Source organism: Excalfactoria chinensis, chromosome 6 (genome assembly GCF_039878825.1).
Source record: "Excalfactoria chinensis isolate bCotChi1 chromosome 6, bCotChi1.hap2, whole genome shotgun sequence".
Classification (NCBI taxonomy): domain Eukaryota; kingdom Metazoa; phylum Chordata; class Aves; order Galliformes; family Phasianidae; genus Excalfactoria; species Excalfactoria chinensis.
The window spans coordinates 33,512,139-33,531,584 of NC_092830.1; positions in this window are offsets into that span (position 1 = coordinate 33,512,139).

Consider the following 19,446-nt stretch of genomic DNA (forward strand, 5'->3'; position numbering starts at 1 on the left):
GACCCTTTTTAAACCAAAATTTAGTCATTATCAAGAATCAGCTTTCAAACTTTCAACTGAGAAGTTTATAAAATACCTATAAAGCCAATATTTAGTTTGTGCTAAATCTGTGTTAGGCAAATTTAATAAGAAACATTTTGAGCAGTTGTACTCCTGGGTCCCAGATGATTTTCTTATGGGACTAATGTATGAAAAAGATTGCCTCTTAAAATCCTTCTTGGGCATGTCATTCTTGCTAGGATTTAAGCCATATGGATTGTGACTATTTTCACTGTATTACTATTCTTATATAACAAAAATGCAATACTAGACTACAGGTAGATGTGTACGACACAAAGAAGGATATCTCCAAACTGATGAATATTGCATTATCATAAACAACATCAGGAGGGAACCTTAAGGCCAGTAGATGCAGAATGATTCTTCATTTTAATGGTGTTTTGAGTGTCTACACTGATGTGTGGCTTCGAAAACCTGGAGTCAGAGCATTTCAGTGTGATCAAACAAGCACATGGTTTGTCACAGAGAGAATTCCAAGCATCCTGCTCAGGTCTCACCCTCCCTGAACACTGTTGTTCAAACTCAGGACCGCTTAATTCCTTACAGAGTGTATTGTTTTACATTTAGCTACCCTCGCTATCCATCAATGTATTTCACTGTGTGTGTATGCTTCAAGTCTATGGCGCAAACAAGCTATCTACGTAGTGTTGTGTTGCTGGTGATGTTGCTGTGATATGTAAAAAAAAAAATATTTTTATTAAAACATCCACTCAATGAAACATAACACGGACAAAAATTATTTTGAAATATGACAAGACAGGCAGTATCCAAAGGGATAAATAAGGGCTGTTTCCTAGAAACTGGATAACCTTGGCTTCACTGGAATAGCAGTATAAACACTCTAAACTGGAAATTAACGAGAGGGTATGAATCCAGACCAATACATATGACAACAATCAAAAGTAACAAGGCTCACAGGAGCACTGAGAAGGGCAGTGGGCAGAACAAACCTCTGGAAGAGCACTCAGTTGTGATGCCAAAGCCCTGAAAGCCCAATGGATGGAGGCATGGATACGAGGAGAAAAGAAATAGGAAAATCCACAGAGTAAATTGTGATACCCAGCATGCTGAGAAAGCATTTTCAAATACTTTCCATGCATGGAGCATTATATGAAAATATTCTACATACCCATAGAAGCGCAGTGAACAGGTCTGGAAATTTTCCAGAATCCCTAACCAGAGAGTGCCCATAAACGCAGAGGTCTTTGGAGACCCTGGATGTGGCTGCTGTTCTGCTGACTGTGCCCTTCCTGAGTACCTCATTTTACAAAGTTCAGGCTGTAATTATCCCCCCATCCTCTTTCCTCCAAATAGTGTAAATTCCGGCCGCACGGCTGGGAAGCAATATTATTTAACATTTTTATATGGCATTTGACATCTCCTGGGCACTGAGACGACATTGATTCAGGCTGTCAGGAGTGCATTGAACTAGGTGGGTAATTATTACTCTCACCTCCTTGCAAAACACTGGAGGATTGAGCAGACTTCTCCTCGGAGGGTATCCAAGGCTGCGGGAAACCACCTGCACTCATCCACTCAAAGCCCCCGGACCAACAGGAGGCATTGAGAGGGAATGTTTGTGACTGGAATATTGCTCTAGATACACCAGTTTAGGGACAACTCTTCAAGCTTGTTTCCCTTCTCCCATTTATGACTCACGCAAAGCTAATTGCATGGTGATATTCTGTTTTTATATACTTACAGGGCTGTTTAGTGTGTCTTTTTAAGAAAGTCATAACTGTGTGTTGAACCTGGAAAACCCTGCAAGCCATAAAGTTTGCAAAAGTGTTCCTTTATGCGAGTGGGGTCTGCCCATAACTTGATGAATGCATTGCCAGATTGAAAAGGAAAAAATCTTCAGTATGGCAAAAACTGACTGTTCATATGATTCAAATTAAATTCAGATAATAACCATACTTGGCTCGGTGGTGTTTGGAAAGGGAGTCTGAAATTCTCCTCAGAGACATTTCTTAGCTTAACTTTAAACAAGAGCCCTGACTGACTGCTCCTTTCAAAGGGAAAGAAACAGAGCTCAACATATTTAAATTCTTTACTGGAGCCTTTTGCCCCTTTCAAAACCTATTTCCTTTTAAAATTATATTTAGAGATAAAAGAGGGGACGAGAGCAAAGGAGCGTACATCTGCACAAACAGAATCGTCTATCTACGTACCACACACTCTCTCTCTATATACCTTTTAAATAAAGTCACATTACTCTGTGTGTGTCTGTGGACATTTCATTGTGTCTGCATTTACCCAACCATTTGAGAAGGCATAGTGATAGGCATTGTGTTATTGCCATTGGGCTGCTTGCACGAGTAATAAAAAATCTTTCAAAAAACATAGAAAAACATTAAAAACCTGATTTAGTTTGGAACTAGGTGATCCTTAAGGTCCCTTCCAACCCTAAGCCATCCTATGATTGTAAGCAATATCACTTGCTAGTGAATTCACGTGAGTGTGTTTGACGGCGTTGGTAGCAATACTAAACGCTTTCTGTGATTAAGATTGTTACAGGTCTGGCAGTGGAGAAAAGCACAGTGGGAAGGAAAAGCCAAACCAATGTGCTGCTATAAACACACTCCCACTATTCCAGCACAACTTGGAGCAGCCTCCAGGAAGCTGTAATTTATGTTGGCAGTGACAATTTCAATAAGATCAGAGACATGCTATGTGCTTGGTCAGCTCCTTCCATAGCTGATATTCCCTCTTCCCTCAGTCTTCCCCACAAGAAGCAGACCTATCCAAGGATTTTTAGGCCAGGAAAACCTCCAGCCACCCTGACGTCTCCCAAAACTGATATGTGATAGAAGCAAACTGCTAAGCTTTGCTTCCAGCATTAAAATGCACCACGGGCACCAAATCGCTCTCAGAGCACGGTGCCCATTGCAGTGACAAAGGGATTAATAACAGTGAGAAAATAAACCACCAACAATGGAGGACATTGTTTGTCCACAGTCACACTGTTTTCCTGCTTTACATGCATGGAAACGCATGGTTTCCCTTACTACATTTCACCGGACCCTGCCAAAACATTTTACAAGAAAGTAAATGAAAACAAACCATGAATAAGAAAATAAATCCTTTAAAAACAAAAGCAATTGTGTTAGAATTTATATGCGTATGCATGTGTGTGTGTGTGTGTATTTCCCCTACAATGCATCCACTGTTAAGTTCCTACTTTGTAAATCAGGCCTTTGGAAGGCTGATTTACAGAAACACTGCGTCGAATTTGGGCTTATTTTGACTCATTTCATTTTTACTAAGTAACCCTTCCTTAGCTCCAAGGGACACAGATCTATTTCAACAGCTGTCCTTGCTTTCTCTGTACCATAAGTTTAATGGATGAATGCGCACCGGAATCATCAACAAATTAAGCACTGACTTCCAGATCATGGAAAAGCACTTAAGAATGAAGGTCTGCCCTTCATTCTGGATGCCACACAACTAAGCAATGTGTTTCCTTGCCACAGGACACTTTCTGATGGGTTACTAACCATTCTGTGGCGTTACCTATTAGATCACCTGTTCAAAAGAAACCAGTTCCATATTGGTCCTGTCTGGGAGCAGGGTCTGTGCTCCTACAACAAATTGGTTTGAGTTTGCTTCTCATATTCTTTCCTAAAATACCATTTTATCAGTGATTCATCTTGGAATACTCAGCCTAAGGTTGGAGGAAGGAAGGAAGAAATAAAGGACAAGTGCCAACTTGATAGAGGTAATAAGGGACACATGCAAGCAAAATGTGCTGAAGCTCTGCTGAAACTGAAATTGCTGTGAACGTGGGGCTGGTTCTTCCTGCAGACGCATCTGGAACCAGCGGGACCTGTGTGTGTGTGCTCAAGGGCTGACAGCTCACAGGGGCTGAAAACCACCAAAGGGAGCAATGAGCTCCAAGGCTTTGGGAATTTATAGAACCCCAGATCCAAATCTGAGGAATTTATAGTGCCCAGGTCTCAGATTTACCTCTTCAGTGGTTAATCTGGTACTGTCCCCTATTCAGATGCACACGTTATCAGCTACAACTGATGGTCCTGTCTATTTGTGAAATGGGATGATTGCACTGGAAGATGGATGAAAATGAGCAAAGCAACCCTTAGGGGCAGTGTGGGGAGGCTCTGTGACAGAGCAGAGAATCACAGCTTTCTCCAGCTGGAGCTGAATGAAATGTCTGAGTAAATTGTTTATGTCTGCATTTTGAAGTCAAAACCACCTCACAGGGACCTGCAGCCCTCCGAAATAATAAAACCAGCAGCATGCTGTGATATGGTGGGAAGGGAGGAGGAAGTGGCAGAGATCTGTGCAGCAGCCGTGGTCTGAAAAAAGCTGCATTTAGAAAAGAGGAAAGAGAAGCAGATAAGCTGGATAGAAATAGGGCTGGGGGAACATGGAGGAAAGGGAGATTATTTGGAAGAAAACCCAATTTGTAAAATAGAAAACTGAAATGTGGCCACAGATGGGATAAAAGGAACCTAAGGTTTTGGCAGATTTAAGGAGGGGCAGCAACTGGATAGGGCAGAGTGGATAAAGTGCTCTCCTGTTGCCTTGGTATCAAGAATACACTTATCATTGCCCTCCATTTGCCACGTATAAGTCCTTCCACATCCATTTTCCATGGATTCCTACATTGATGGAATACAGCCCCACTTCCCTTAGAAACAAGACCTTTGCTTCAGGTATTACATTTTGGGTCAGATTTAATTACAGGTTCCTTTATATACATATTTTTTTTCCCAGTTATATCTATTGCTCTGAAGACCCTATGAAGATTCCACGTTGGATGTCAAAAAGAATTTATTCTCTGAAAGAGCTGTGAAGCAGTGGCACAGCTGCCCAGGGAGGGGAGGTCACCATCCCTTAGAGGTGTTCAGAGCTGTGGGGATGTGGCACAGAGGGGGTGGGTTGGGGATCTTAGAGATCTCTTTTAGCCATCGTGATTCTATATTTCTCTGACAAGTGGACCGCTAGCATTTTACTAAAATTACTCATATCCTTAATTTTGCCTTTTGTCCACTGAGTTTTCTCTGCCTATTATTAAAAGAACTGTTTGTGGAATGAAACTTATACTTATCAACTTTAATAGGGCAAGTAGCTGCTTAACTTTATTTCCAACAGGATTTAAACATGTTGGGCATCAGGCACGTTTGTTTTGCTCAGCAGGAACTATTCAAGCACCTGTATCAATCCGTTCTGCTGGACTGCTGCTCCTAATTGTGGAAGGACATGGGTGAAAGGGCATCGCATTGGTTCCTGGCCATTCTTTTGTTGCTCTCCAGAAAACATTATTCTTGGGAAATATCCCAGCCCCATTACAACGGCTGGGTCAATGTTATTATTCCAGAAGTAATGAAAATACAGTAGAATAGAGATAATGAAATTCAAAATAAAGAGAAGGCGTCTCAAGTAGTGCTCACACAAAGGGAAAGAATAAAATACAGCAAACCCAAAGAAAAAACAAACACACAAGGATTGCACACATCTGCAGTTGATGCAAATGAGATTCTGCATTTCTCACCTTCGCTAAGAAAGCTTTGCAAGGTGTTTCAGGTCTCCAGAGAGAAATGTTAATAATATTTGTATTGATGGGAAAACTACAGTCTGCTTCCTCATGAGCAACAAAACCAAAACAAGTTACAGTTTCTGTTGTGGAAAAAGCCTGCCTAAGACAAACAAGAATTGTACCCCACGATACAGCAGCTGTAGTAGAGGCTGAGACTGCTGAGCAAACAGCTCTCCCTAGGTCTGGTGACACCAAGATGTCGCTGGCAGACTGTGCTAAACAGAGGAAGCATAATGAATTTGAACATGTGTAGAGTCCAAGCAAATTATTTCAGTTTTCCTTGTAGCCACCTGCACTTATTTATTTCAAATGCTGTTACGCCTAGTGCCACCTAAATATTAATTCTAAATGAAACACATAATGCTTCCCATTTGGGGTGGGTGAAGACCCTGTGCAGGAGCAGAACTGGCTGTAAGTTACCTGCCCTCCTACTACGGGACAGCTGGAAGCCTCCAGACCTCCTTGGAAATATTGAGAGCAGTCTCACAGCCAACAGGGCTCCTTCTTCTCACCTCCAAAGTCCCCCAGAGGAATTCATTAGCCCTCAAACATCCCCTTGGCTCCCTTTCCCCTAACCTAGTGCAGGTTAGAAACATCGCAGAGAGGTCTACATAAGCCAAGGTTGGCTCCGGTGCTGTGTGTCTCCATGTATTACTTTAGAGGCAACATAAACCCTAACAGCCTGGAATTCTTATTTCCACTTTGTAACTTATAATATTCAAAATTACAACATCCACACAACTTTTTATCTCACTCCTTGTATTTTAAACCTTGTAAGCAAATCTGGCAAAGGGGTATGTGGAGCAAACCAGAGATACATGAAAGCCTCTTAAACTGCTGCATGCTGAGCATACCCATGCTGTTCCTTTAGGGACAGCATGTATAGCAAAGAACATGAGTGCATACACATGTAGCAGAGATTTCTCTCTCCAGTAGTGAATATCTCATCTCTGAAAGCCTCAGGACACACATAGACTCAGATACCTCTGGTTCCCAGGAGCAACTTGGTGGTTTGGTATAGTTTGCTTTGGTTTGGCTTAGTTAGGAGCCTCAGCCATTCACAAAAGACAAGAAGAGTCCATACCCATATGCTGATATAGCCCAGTGATGCTGATCTTTCTGTTAGCTATCCAACAGGCTATACCTGTGTCAGGCAAATTTAGTGAGCATCTCCCAGTTTATTTTGACAGTTCCTGCAATATGCATGGCAAGAGATCAGGCCAGAGCAAAGTATAAAAGGTGAAAGAAAGCACATTTTGTTCATAACAGATGATGCTTCCACTAGAAAGAATTTTCCTACCCGTATTAACATGGTCCCCACTTCCAAGAATAACACGCCACAAGTCTCCACTGAAAAGTTACTTTTACAGAGTTAAAGAGGCAAATATATCACCTATTATTTTCTCTCATCTGTATATTTTTACATCTTCCATAAATTAATATAACAATTCTTTGTGTATGGAATTAATCCTAAGGCCTTGTTTAAAGATTTTTCCAACCATTTGTGAAATTTATCACTGAAAAGTGCTACAATGGACACAAGCGCAATGCTGCATTACTTGCTTTATTTCGTCCGGTGATGATCTGTCATTTTGGAACATCCAGTTTTTGGTTCAACAGTCATTGAAAACTTACACAACTCATCTAGAAATCCCCTGAGTTATTTGCTGAACAAATGAGACTTATTACACCTTATTTCTGTTATCTCATATTACTGCCCAGGAGCTGAAATAACAAAAAAGTAAATTTTTGGGATACTTGAAAAGATAGAGAAAATATTGAAGAATTGTATTTTTTTTTATGGCAAGGTTCCCCATACATTTCAATAAATCCTAATAACAACCAATTTAAAGTCTTTTAATTTATACAGGTCCCAATTTACCATTCTGATAAATGTATTATTACTGCTACAGACTGTATCAAAGGAGATTTGGCAGTTCCTTCCTACTTAGAATTAGCGCATTTTCCCTGGAATGGGATTTCTTTTCCTTCCTACGTATAATCACCCATACACATACAGAAGGTTCCCTTGTTTCAACAGTGTGCATGGCTTCCAGTAGTACCAATGGTGTGTGTGTGCATAACGAGGGGGAAAAGGCAGATTATGGCAGGCTTTAAAGGTTTTATTGTCTTTGACATCCACACTCTGCTCCTATTGAGGTAGCTAGCGGAAGGTATGCAGGAATATCTACAGTAGAGCAGACCCTGTAGCTGTTAACCTAAAATTATTCTCATTTATCATTTAAAGAAAGTGAAAAGAGACCTATTTAAATTTCTTGTGGTAGATGTTTTTACTGTGTAAGCAAACTCTGCCTATTTCCTGCCACTGTTCTCACTGAGGAACATTTCGGCACCATCCCAGCCCATGGGTGGGCACTGAAAGATCCATCTGATCTGGTTTGGAGAGCTCACTAACATCATCCTGAGGCTCCAGGGTCAGAGCTGCTTCCCTCGGGGTTCTCTGCTTACTCCCAGCCTGTTGCACAGAATTTTGGTATCTATATCTATCACAAACAGAGAAAAGGAGGAACTGGTGATTCCTGTTGCTTCCCTGGGTATAGATGGTTTACAAGGAAATGGGTTCTGCTGAAGAATAGGGGCCAAAAGTAGAACCACAGCAAGAGAGAAGTAACTTCTGGTCAAAGAAAGCAAACAATGATACAAAAATGGTCTGTCAGGCCAGCAACCTGATAGAGAATGTGCAAAGCTGACTCTTCACGATCTATTAATGTGTAAGGCATACTTAAGGAGATGAAAGACACCATAAAAAAATACAGATATAACAATATTTCACACCTTGCCACAGGTCTCTTGAGTGACCATCACCTTGTAAATATTAATACCCATGTTCCTTGTCTTGGCTCAGACTCCTTGTGACACAGAAGGCCAAGGGAATGTGGTATCTGTCTCATTCATCCCTCTTCAGAGCTATAAGCACTAGCAGATATCTCAGATGAATGAAAGCATCTGCATGGGAGGAAGGGACCAATAGCTGGGGAAAGAACCCACCAGACACATCAACACCTGCACTTCCATCACACCGCTGTGAGGAGAGCAAGTGGGGACAGAGTAAACAGCACACATGCACACAAGCTACTGCCTTCAATTTTTGTCTCACTGCTGCCCCTCACAGTGTGACCCCACTGATGAAGCTTTTCCCAGATTTGTTAGAAAGGTGAAATATGAAAAGATAGGCTTGGGCTCCATCTTGAAAACTGAAAAAATAATAACGTATATCCTCTCCTATTGGATTTGCTCTATAAACCAACCCACCCTCACCAAGAATGAACACAAAACCTACCATGAGAATTAATATCTTGTATTCTCAATCAGATGTTTTTTCTTCTGAATAAACCATAAGCAAGTGTTAACTAGCAAGCCTTAATGAACCACAATGGTTTGGCTGAAAGAAGCCAGAAGGAGCCAATCACACAGCCACAGCACACAGGCCTCACTGTTCTCACTGCTTTTGGTTTTCTGCTACTTGTTTTTATGTTTTTTCCTCCATTCCTTCCATCCAGCAAAAAAGATGTATAAAGTCAACATGCCACTTTGCATCCTGAGAGGGTGACCGTGTGAAATTCCCAGGCTCTGTGCAAAGTCACTGGTGTTGACAACCCTGCCCCTTCTGCACAGCTGCAGTTTGAAGCAGCTGCTGGCTGGGACTTGAGCACGGTGATGGAATTGGGTGGTCAGCAAGACACCTTTCCTCAATGGATTTCTTTTTAAAAAACAAACTCTCGTTTTCTAGAGCTAATAGAATGAAACCTGAAAAATACTTTCTTTTGCTGGTGTGAGAGTGGGCAAAATCTGTGGAAGTTATGTCCTGCATTGCATTTAGCCTAACAAACTAAATGACTATCAAGGTAACATTATGGATAGATGGCTCGTTTTCTTTAGTTCAGATGTATCTCACTTCAAGTTCTAAAGAATGTTAAAAACACATTAAGCAGAAAATTACTAAGGTGGCTAATTAAGCTTTATCAAAGAACACATCTGCAAGTATACATGTACTGGCAGCTCTTCCATCATAAATTGGTCTCATTACACAAAAGTAGAAACCAGTCCTTGGGGGGGAAACCAGACAGTTATTAGGGAAGAAAACATATAAATTCTATTGAAGGACTGATTTTTCAAATACCTGACATTAATTTAATGAAGATGGAAATCACGCCTATATTCACCCATCTGTTTGATGAAGATTGTGCTAAATATTTCAGGAAGGTGAAATTGGGTTCTTTCAACACCATTAGAGAGTCTTAGTCATAGTGGGTGCCACAGGAAATGATTTTTGTGGATTGCTACCCCCAATTTTCCCTTTAGATTCAAATAATACAGCATGAAATAAATGTAACTTTCAATTCCTCTTGTGAAATGCCTCTGTTAAATGGATATTCATCATTGATCTTTTGAGCTGAAGGCTGGAATCCAGCTCTCTCTCTTCCCCTGCATCTCTGAATGACCTAGAACAAGCCATTGGGGCTCTCCTACCTATACCAAAACAATGAAGTATCTGGACACAGACAGAAGCACTACAGTCCAGAAATAGTTGTATGGTACTCATTGTAAAAGGTTTGGAGGCCTCTGACATCCCACCACCAGCACTGCAACGTAGCCTGGTTGCTCCACTTCCAGGTATGCCCTCAGTGTGCGTGTTCCCAGTGGGCAATCCCAAGGATCATCTGCCTCACTCCCAACATGGGAACTTTACCTTTCACACAGGGGTGAGGGCTGCTCGGATTAGTTGGCACTTTTATATAAGCCACTGCTCCAAATGATATGGCCAGGATTTGTAAACCTTTCAAAGCACATTTAAAAGGGGAATTATCTGCATTTAGCTAGCTGGAAAGTACCAGTCACTGGAATTCCTCCAAGAATTCTTTTTACAAAGTAAAATATTTGGAAAGTACATTTGCAATCAATTTAAGGGAAAGGCACATTTTATATTAAAACCCTCATACTCTGGTTAAAGCACTCGCTCTGACTATTATTTTCTAAAATGGAGTGTTACAAGATCCAAGCACAATATACTGGCTCGCAGAACAGAGTTAATAAACAGGATAAAGTTTCGCCAATGCAAGTTGAGATTCTGCTTCTCTTTGATTCTTCCCCTTTTCATCCTGACCCATGCCACTACAATAGAAAAAGAGCACGCACTGCAGCAGTGTTGAAGATGAAAGTTAGGCCACTGTTATGAAAAACAGAAACCGAGACTGAGTTTCTCAAAAGTAGGTCTAGATTCCTTGAAAACTAAAAAAGAAAAGAAGGAAAGGGAGATGGTCTCCAAATCGCCTATCAGACAGGTCCTGGAGAACTCTGATACATGGCCACTCAGCCATTACTGATATTTTAAGTATTTAATGCCTACCAAAGTCTCACAAGTCATTTTGGAGGACGTTTCCCATGGTAACTCCTCCACCAAATCACACAGATATGCTGAGGAAGTACCACTCCTTACACTTCTTGGCACGTTTCATCTAATAAGCACTGGCTAATGGCAATGCCTAACACACACATCAGTGATGCTTCTTGCTCAGGGCTGTCGCTTTCAAATGAGGCCATAACGTTAAGACAGAAGGCAGAAACTATTGCTGCTATAGTTATAGATCCAGTGAAGTTTTAAATATTTTTAAAAGCAATTAATCGAATCAGATTGTTTATCTTAAACTTTCTTGTTTTACATGTGCTGTATTGGATCTATCTGAAAAGCAAGAGAAGAAAATAAACCATGCCAGGCTTTGGCAGTGCTAAGCCCAGTGTTTTATGGCTTTTACAGTTAAATGTGTTCCGTTAAATGTGCTAAGTGAAGGGAAGATATAGCATTGTTATTGTAGAGGGTATTTTGATTATTTTAAATGGCAAAGGCTAGACAGAAATAATAATGCCTCCTTATGTTACATCTCACTTGAATCTCATAGGGTCTTAATGCACTTTAAAGACTGTGCTTATGTGGATGACTTCACCCAGCATTGATATGTGCTGATCCCACAAGTGCCAACACAGTTACTATGAGCTGCAGCGCTGCATTTGCAAAGCCTGGAATAAGAAATGAGGTATCCAACTGAAAACATGGTGGAAATTTAGGTAAAGGCACTGGGGAATCCAGCCAGAACAGAGGGGAAAAAACACATAAGCTCTTCCACAATGTTCTCATGGGGTCTTTCAATGACCATGAGTAGTTTTATCAGAAAAGAAGCTTGTATTTGAGCACTGCCAAGAAACACAGCTCCATCCAGCCATTGGCTGAGTCATGACTCAACAAACTGGTCTGCTGACAGGGCAGCAACAGGCAAAAAAACACAAAAGCCTGTGCCACAACATTCCCAGTCAGAACCATGCAGAACAGTGTGAATTCACGACATGCAAAAGAAGTGCAAAACTGCTTGCTCCCTTCCTAACACAGAAATGCATTCTGCCAGCCTTCTCTGAAAAGGAATATGTGCAATCAATACTGTCTTAGAAGATGTAGTAGATGCTTGTCTTGCCTTTTTCAGTGTATCTTGCTCAATTCCTTCTAAAAATATCCAACATGAAAGCATTTATTACGAGAACTGCTGCAAAAGGGGGGTGGTTCCATTTTGAGATAAGGAATGGGAAGAAATTGACTAGATAGCAACTAAAAATTAGGTTAATTCATAATTCCTATAGAGCTAAACAATCTAATTTGGCTGCAGGTTCTCTACAAAGATAAATAGAGGATTTAAGGAGCAAGAAATCTCAACAGAAAGACCCCACAGGAGCACACACAGAGTGGAGAGCAGTCATTATTTTGAGGTACATTGAGCCATAACACCTAGGAGATCTCAGTTAATCTCAAATCGTAAAAGCATGAAGGCTGGAGAAAACCTCTCAGATTCCAAAGTCCAGCCCCAGCCCATCACCACCATGCTTACTGACCACATCCCTCAGTGCCACATCTCCACAGTTCTGGAACCCCTCTAGGGACAGGGGCACCAACTCTTCCCTGGCCAGTTGGTTTCAATGCATTACCACTCTTTCAGAGGAGATATATTTCCCAATATCCAGCATGTACCACCTCAACACTGAGACCCAGATGAGCACATTTCCAACATTCTGCAGCAGGATCACAGGGTGCTGCAGCCCAGCCTAACCTTCCTGAAGGGTTCTGAAGCCCCCAGGAGAGCTGCAGAAGCCTTGGCAAGCAGCAATGAACAGATCTCCTCACCGAAATCAAGGAGAAGTCAGCTTTTGGTGCATGCAATGTGATCCAGACAGGTAAGTGACTTCATGGCTAGAGGAAGCGGAGAAATGAACATCTGACCTCAAGCTTGGTCTTTCACACTTAAGATCTGTGTGGTGTTGTCTCATTCGTAAGGTTTCTTGAACCCCAACAACAATATGTGAAATTCCAGAAGCTGCTGTAGCCAGGCAAAGCAGTAAATGAAAATAGCATATTAAATATGTTCTAGATATGCAAACATTACCACTTGTCTGCTTTGGAAACTATATGTTGATATGCAAGATTTCCATCGATGAGGAAACTGGTGAGGAATTCTTTCTGGCATTAACAACATTTGTCTGGGCGAACATACAGAAAAGTACACTTTGCCTTCAAAATGGTATGGCCTTCAAGATATCAAAGCTTCACATCCCCTAGGACACTAACGAGACCCAAAGACACAAACTGCAGGATACACTTAGCATGCACAGGAGGGCAAGAAGCTTGTGCTACACGTGAGGACATCCCCCAAACTGCCCAGGTCCTGGCAGACAGGCTGACATTCACATTTGCAGCCAGCACTGAACCCAAGCTAAGTCTGAGCTGGTCCATGGCTCACTGTAATGCCTCACACAGCCATGTAAATGGCCCGACTGGGACAGAATCTTGGATTCAGTTTTATAAGTCATTGCTGCTCCAAGAAAAGCAACTGATGCTCTGCCAACAATGCCTTAAATTGAACTAACAATTACTAAAAATTATTTTATTCCTCTTAACCAGGGAACTGCTGCATTAACGGAGCTTCAGACATGCTAACAGCACAGCAGGTAAGAACAGCAGCTATGAAATAGCTAAACCATCAGCTGAAAAAAACGTGGGGTTTTCCTTTCCATAAAAGCAGAACATTCACAAGGGTCTTGATGTTTTAAGGAATGTTTTGAATATACTTTGTCTTTCTTTTACAAATGCCCCAGTCATCAGAACTGTATGGCAGTTTACTTTTTATGTTAACTGTCTAAACAATTACTTCATTGGAAGCCATGTCTTGGTATGCAGACATCAGAATGAAGAGCGATTCTGCTCTGTGGAAGACAAAGCTGCTGTTCAGGCTGCCCCAGAGAGCAGCATGCTCCAAGATGAAATGGGAGATAAGGCGTTGCACTCACTTCTTCCTGTTACAGCACAGGTTTCATCTTGTGAAGGGATGAACCTGCATCTTTGAGCTAGACACAACAGAAGGAAGGCGGTAACTTCTGGGAATAGCAGTGAACTGGGAAAAGTAAACTTTGCAAAGTTTTGCTTTCCTCCCAGCGGTGCCCTTGAAGCAGAGAAAAGTGATTTTTAACACCTGTGACAGAGAACATGACTTTATAAGAGGCACAGGCTGGAAGATGGCAAACACCGGAGTCATGTCCTAGTTTAATTGATAGGTCTCTGACAGCTGCTCGGGGCTTCTCCTGAATTCTGTTCTGATCTCTATTCAAACAGACTGGTAGAAAATTACATGCCGTTCAAGTAAATGTGTTACACAGTGTGCTGGAATGGAGAAATGCTGATCTCTCCTTGAATGTGATCTCTAATAGCACAACTGCAGCAGTGTCTGTGCAAGAGCTTCTTCCCCACCCCACACCCCCACTGGATTTGATCTGTGCCATCTTCTCTCATACTTCTGGAGAAGCAGAAGGAAGGGGAAGCTCTGCTGGTGCCTTTGCTTGTAGTTGGTTTCCTGGCCACATCTTTCTGAATGCTTTCCTTTCTATGAAACTGTTCAGAAAGAGATACAGCAAAGCTTGTACAGATACGAAGATCACCCTGGTGTACAAGCCCATGTTGAGACACGAGCTACGTGTCCTCATATGAGCTAGAACTGCAGTTGGATACTACCAAATACTTGTATTGAAAACATCTTTTTAAAGCATTCACCTCAAGGGAAGTGGCTCTTCAATTTACAGGTCACATCCTGACTCACAGCCATTTGCCTCTTGGCACAAATGTCACCACGAATATGCTTTAAGGAAATGCAGCCATAGAGACGAAAGCTTGAATGGTGTGACTCAGCAACATCAAAGCAACGCAGTGAAAGAAGAGTTTGCAAACTATTAGTAATGGACTGGAAATTATTTGAAAGCAATATTTGATGAAGCAGAATATTTTTAGGCGCATTTTAAGTAATTGCATCGTAGGTAGCTCAAGACTGCCCACAGAGGTCAACAAAAAACTTTTCCATTGACTTCTCAGAAGTAGGATCAGGTGACAAAAATTCCAGCAGTCCCAAAGAGGTGCATACTCAAAACAATTTCTTGTTCACACATTTCTGAACTTCAATCACAGCTGTTCACAGTCCACGTTCAGTACAGACATGCCCTCTCCAGAAGTGCCGGGCATTAAGGAAGTGAGCTGAGCTCTCACAGGATCTACTGATGTTCCTTCTTGGCACTACAGCTTGAAAATGTTGTACTCATTTAGATACGTCTAGAAATAGACTTTTATCACGGCAAATGTCTGCTTTTTCACAAACGTACACAGCTGAATTAGACTGCATGAACTACAATAAGCTGCATTACACTACAGAAAGAGATGATGTAGCAAAAAGGTGAGCAGTCATCTTCTCCAGTGGTTAAAGAGCTTCAATATTTCTGTCCTTATAAATCCACCTTTCCATTCGTTTTAGCAAGTTTCCAGAAAACCGACACTAATGTTCCTTTTTTCAAATTGGCTTGTTCTTATTCTTTTTACAAAATGAAACAAATGAGGCCTTTGCCTTAGAAAACAGGATTACTTTCACTGTTTACCAATAAATTTTATTACCAAAACGCCTTTAGAAAATAGAAATGTCAGAGAGTCTTACTTGTCTCTTTTCATGTTTATCTTGGATTTGTCATACCATAAAGCCAAGTACTCTGGGATGCTGAAGAAAAGTACCCATTTAAATCAACAGCATTAAAGACACCTGTAAACCTGAGTCAAGCTCACCCCTAAAAGAGCACATGGTCATCATTCATCCATCTCCCTTGAGATGCTAAGAAAATGCAGAAGAAATTTCAGCTCAGAAAAAGCCCAAGATTGTGTCTATTCTTTGTCCATAGTACCCCAAAACTCCATGTGCTTCAATACAGATCAGCGTATTCAAGTGTCAGGCAGCAACAGCCTGGGCATCAAAGCAGTGTATGTGCATCAAAACCACATCTTACCAAGCTTAAGTGTTAAGCAGCTCTGAGGGTTTTAACTGAGTGTAGGTATGTATAATAGCTAGGGAATAAAAGCCCATCCTTATGGGAGTCATCAAGATACTATAAAAAGATCAATAAAGATGGGAGAGAAAAATATCTGATCAAGAGTCGTATTCAGAAATGAAAACCCAGATTTCTTCCTTATCTTTCCCAAGTGATCTGAGAACAAATAGTAAATCTGCTTGGAACTTTTGAAGATAAAATAGAAAACTTCTTTACAAGCATAACTTATTATGAATTGCATAAAAATAAACTTTATCTGCAAAAAGCTGTACTCCCACAGTTTTTGCAGTACTAGTTCCAAATGCAAAGCATGCGTTTGTAAATATGGGATTTCACTTGCGTGTGTTGCTACAAGGTAAAGCAGCCTGGAAAGATGACACTGGAACAAATGTCAGTCCTGCTAGTATACACACTGACCAATAGGGTCCCATGACTGGAAAACATGCAAGAGGAATACATAACTTTTAACTTAGTGTTCAGGACCGTGCAATTAGAAACATCCCTTAAATCATGCACAAGCAATTATTCTTAATGTTTTGAAACATCAGTTTTTCTAAACAGAAATGTAAATACTGTCCTCTAATTTTATATATATAATCAACTCTCTCTTAGTTAAATGCATCATATGTCAATGTAGACACTGGTTGGATTCAGAACCAAGCAAAAACCCTCAAGAGAACCTAGGGGGAACTGGTAAAAAAATAAAAATAAAAATAAAAATAATAAAAAAACAGCCTTTCCAGTCCCAGCTCTTCTTTATTATCTAATTTATTTGCACATACGACTATAGATTAGGGCAATTCCTGTTTTATATAAAATCTAGCTTGTCAGAGAAGCGAAATCTCTCTAAAATATTTCCTAATGTTGGGCTAAAGACCTCCCTAAAACAATACAGTCATCATGTCATCACTGCAACTTAGACCCCTAGATAATCACTTAGGTGGTCAATATATAGATGGAAAGTCATGGCTTGGAATTGGGTTAGGGATTCAGTAGGAAGCAATCTGAACTGAGGAAGCATTGATCTGGTGCCCTAGAAATGTGTATTGTCAAAAGGAAGCGTGCTGCTGGAAAGCTTGAATGCCGGCTGGGTTGGAAAACCTCACGACCACTTGGGGTGATTAATGGAAACTGAATGGAAAAACTAAAGATCTTATTCCACTTTTCACAAGAGCAGGGCTGTTAAGCTGAGTTTTGTGGCCAAATTCCGGGTAGCTACATTCAGCCTACCTAAATACTCTAAAAGTTATATTTGAATATACCGTATTATTCTTAACTTCCTACCTTCCTCTGGTATGTAGCGTTTCTACATGCAGCCGAACAACAGCTTCATTGTACCTTTGGGCAGCACTGCGACTGCATGAGCTGAAGAGTTTTTGTCCTATTTAAGTTGCTCTGAGATTCCTGAAGGTGAAAGACTGCATACATACAGAGTGTTTTATTCTTAATTTTAAAACTTAGCTAAAATTAAATATGTGGTATTATTTGCACATAGTTCTCTGCCCCTTTCCTGTATGTAACAGAGAAAAAATGTCTTTCACCTACTTTTACGATTTTCACCTTTAATTACAAAATAGAGAGGGTTTAGAGAAATTCATTTGATGAATTAAACTATTGTAAAGGTAGTAGCAATATCTTATCTAAGAATATATTCCTGAATTCAATCTATTTTAGATTTTATATCTGTAAGATGGAGTGATGTTCTTGGATAGTGACACTGCAGCTAAAGGTAGGTTTTCCTTTGTTTAACATTCACAGCCTTCTGTGCCTTCACAAAATCACAGAACATCCCAAATTGAAAGGGACCCACAAAAATCACCAAATCCATCTCCTGGCTTCATGTAGGATCACCCAAATCCAAACCCAGCATCTGAGGATGTTGTCCTAACGCTCCTTGAGCTCTGACAGCTCGGGGTTGTGCCCACTGTCCTCTGGTAAAGAACCTTTTCCTAACACTGACTGGACACATCTCCATGCCATCCCCTTGGTGAGTCAGTTCCCTGTCATATTTACTGGACTAGGTCTGCATCTAGGGAAGCCCTGCAATGTTACAGACATCTTGTCTACCCGCACCCAAGAACAGGTCTTTTGAAGAATGGAGACAGCTGTAATTCTTAAAATAAGATTTCACAGTTACCGGAGGTGCTCAGAGCTGAAAGTACATGTTTATGCCTTAGTGGTGGTTGGAGAATAAGTTCATCTGCTTTGCCAACATTCAGAGGGATCTATCCACATCCATTTGTTTGTATTAAACTTCTGCACAAATTTCAGTGAATCCATGCAGTAAGTTGAAGATATACTGCCCCTCGTAGTGGAAATTCACATCAATACATCTGCAGTGATTTAAACAATTTGTATCATACAGCAGTCCTAAAATGTTCTTACTGTCCAAAACAGCAAAATGTTGGGTATTTTTGGAGAACTATTTTTCCTTGTTCACACACTGACCATACACTACAGAAGCAGACATAAAATTCTTACATTCTGGGCTCCTTCATTGAATTTTCAGATAAAAATGTAAGAACACTTTTTCCTATACACTGTTGTTTACGTCGGCTGTATAAATGAAGAGTAATTGCTCTAGGCTTCTCTGCAAAGATCAAGAGGGAGGGAAGAAGGCAAGTTGGCACAGGTAAGGGAAAATAAATACATACTAGACCTGTACACTAAATAAGCCAGGAAAAATAAATATGGAGAAAGCCACATTTCTTTGGCAGGTCTTCTGTAGGTTAAATGAAGTAAAATACTGAGGCACCCAATCTGCTTTGGCACTCTTATTTTAGGCATCTACTTTAAAAACACCAGTGTTTTCAAAGCACGTCTGATTCACACGAATACTTTATGTGCCTTGTTGTATGTAGCACTGCAAAAAAAAAAAATAAATAAAAAAATGTTGGTAAACCAAAGTGTGTTTTTAGTTTATTTCCCATTACTAGATAATTTGAGACTTTGACCCGTCGCTTTCACTGAAGAGATACACCTGTTTATTTGCTTTTAATTGGGAGGTCACAGCAAAACCCATAAAACCTAGAGATGGAACTAGGCATAATATTTAATCTGGTTCCCACATCCCCTATCGTCACATTTATTTCCATGCAGGTGATCCACAAGGTTGTTGGTTTCAAAGAACTTCAATAATTTTTGCCTTGAGTCTTCACCTACAGCGTCCCATGTTTAGAAACCAAAGGAAAAAATTAAAATATCTTTGACCCACCTATGACTAAAACTGTCGTTTTTTTTTTGTTTTTGTTGTTAATTACAATTGTTCTCAAGCTTCAAGATATGATACGTTATGGAGACCTTAGGATTCAAAAACAAGTGAATCATCAGTGACGAGCTTTCACCAACACCTGCTCTGCTTTGTTACTTCAGATTTTGAGCAGTGAATGAGAGTTTGTCTCCTAGGATAAAAA